This window comes from Suricata suricatta, chromosome 13 (genome assembly GCF_006229205.1).
Source record: "Suricata suricatta isolate VVHF042 chromosome 13, meerkat_22Aug2017_6uvM2_HiC, whole genome shotgun sequence".
Classification (NCBI taxonomy): Eukaryota; Metazoa; Chordata; class Mammalia; order Carnivora; family Herpestidae; genus Suricata; species Suricata suricatta.
The window spans coordinates 6,955,862-6,958,312 of NC_043712.1; the positions used below are offsets into that span (position 1 = coordinate 6,955,862).

Consider the following 2,451-nt stretch of genomic DNA (forward strand, 5'->3'; position numbering starts at 1 on the left):
CCCTGAGATGAAAGAAAGCTTCATCCGCTTCGCCAAATCCATGGGCCTCACAGATCAACACATCATCTTCGCTATTCCCTTCGGTAATCGCCAGCTGGGGAGAGGGGATGAGCATAGGGGACCTGTCCAGGCTGGATGTCACCTCGCTAGGGAAGGGGAGAGAGGAGGCACACAGGCCCCTGCTACAGTCACCAGAGTCCCAGGAGCCACATTAGGATCAGGAAGACACTGCTGCACCCAGGGTTCTGGGCCTCTATTGCTCCTCCCTCACCGTAGCTCAGACCTGTCCACCAGAGAAATGCAGGCCTGGGACCACCTTTCCTTGGTGTCCTTGCCTGGCCACCTCCCACTCCAGCCAGTCCTGTTTCCACCTGCCCCTATGTCCTGGGGCTGGCTCACGGCTGACTTGAGAGGCACCCTTGTCCTGAGGTAGCCTCGCCTGGGCAGGTGCCTCCCAGAGGCTGAGGGGCTGTCAGGACTCAGCAGGTAAACAGGAATGAGGCTTAGTGCCCAAGTAGGAGCATGGCTGGGCCTCCTCTGCCTCCTTTGGACTATGGGTGTCACTCAGATCTGCTTGTCCTCAGGCTTCTCCCCTAGTCCCCTGGCCACTATCCATCCCTCTGCTGCACCATGCCTGATGGGAACCCCCAGAGCATCAGTGAATGGGCCTGCCTGGGGCCCAGGGCAGCCCAAGGGCAGTGCAGGGCCTCTGGAGGTCAGGGATTCCTCACACACACTCCTGCCCACATTGACCACTCTGTCCCCCACAGCTGAGTGCATGGATATGTGAGCAAACGTGAGGTAAGTATGGCTGGAGAAGGGACTGATGGGAGCCAGAGTGCAGCTGGGAGGGGGTCCCAGGTCTGCCTTTGTCTCCCCTGCCCTCTTTGCTCCCCTGACTCCTTCTCAGGTGCCCTCTGACTCTCTCCACCCCATCCTCCTCACAACAACGTCTACTCAGGGCACCTGCTCAGCTGTCCCCACCAGCCTGGGCACCACTGAGATCGCCTGGAGACCATTGTCACTGCACAGGCCACCGGCTGCTCCCCACGCTGCTCTACTCACGGGACCCCTCTTTGTAGCTAAATAAACACATATCCCCTGGTCTCCAGTTCGTACTCTTTGAGCTCTGAGCCCTCTGAGAGGGAAGAAGAACAAAGGGAAGGCTCCTAATAGCATCACTCACAGGAAATGGGCCACAGAAGCAGAGTCCAACCCTTACTGAACACTTCTAGCTCCTAAATCTATGCCCAACCCCAGACAGCAGCCGCCTTTACTTACCCCTGCCTCCTAGCACACTGAGGGGGCACATCTCACACCCAGATTCGGCCATCTACAGCAGGTCCAATGGCAAAGGCTCAGCTATGCCCAGGCAGTTGGAGAGGGCTGGGGGGGGGGGGCGGACATGGTCCTGTGACCCGCACTTAACCAGTGATGAAGTGTGGCAATTATGTGGGGGGGGTCAGGAGCCAAAGGCCAAAAAAGAATTTGAAGATGCCTTTGGTGAAAAAATGTGATTTTATTGATGCACAGAGACAGGACCCACGGGCAGAAAGAGCTACACTTGGGCTGTGAAAGGTGACTGGTTATATACACTCGCTTTGGAGGAAGTAAAGGACTTTTTCTAAGAGATTTTCATATGATAAAGATTTACAGTGGCCTGCTATTGTCGAGCTAAGGTATTTTTCCCTCCAGCAAAGCACTAACATTAAGACAGTAGGGAATTCCTGAAGTGCCGGAGACCGCTCCGGCTGGTCCAGGGTTCCCTGAAAAGGTAGCTGTGAACAGGAAAGAGAGATTCACGCAGTTTCTTTCTTTCTTCGCATCATCTTCCTGGCATCATCATCTTCTTCTCACCGGTTCTGGGACTTTATTTATAGACTTACGACATCAAAAAGTGGAATTTTTACAAATAATTCTCAGGGATAAAGATGCTTTGAAAAGGGTGCAGAAACAGGTTTTACAGAGGCATTTTTTCAGAACTACACTAATTACAATGAGGTAACTTACACATCATAGGATAACAGGATATTCTCAGTGAAAAGCAGATAACATACACATTTGTTTGAACCGGTAGTAAATCTTACAATTAAGAAGAAAGCAGGATGTTTTCAGTGAGAAGCAGATAGCAAACACATTTGTTTATAACAATAACGCTAAGATTCAGGCATAAACAAGGCTAGGAGGCATTCGGTCTGGCTCACAGGAGGAAGAATGTATTTGCATTGGTTAGTAAATAAACCTTTGTCAACCTTGTTCTTTGATGTTGAAGGTGTAAGCGCCATAGGCGCCCTAGACAAGCCGGCCTTTGCATATGAGTTTAAGTTGTAACTACTCTTACCCATCCTCACAATGGGCACCAATTAGCATATGTATGCGCAGTAACTTATGCCTGGCTCTTGTTTGTTTTCTTATTCCTAAATTAGGCTCATTATGTCCAGGCCAAAGTTA

At 51.3% G+C, this 2,451-nt stretch overlaps 1 long non-coding RNA gene across 2 annotated transcripts; it reads left to right on the forward strand.

The window, feature by feature from the left end:
* The first annotated feature begins 8 nt into the window (after positions 1–8).
* On the forward strand, positions 9–1,040 carry LOC115276119. Of its 2 annotated transcripts, none has more exons than XR_003901826.1 (3): positions 9–83; positions 771–801; positions 962–1,040. It is a non-coding gene; the product is annotated as an uncharacterized LOC115276119 (long non-coding RNA). The 2 variants fall into 2 exon arrangements; XR_003901825.1 differs by lacking the exon at positions 962–1,040 and adding an exon at positions 911–945.
* Positions 1,041–2,451: the final 1,411 nt, after the last annotated feature.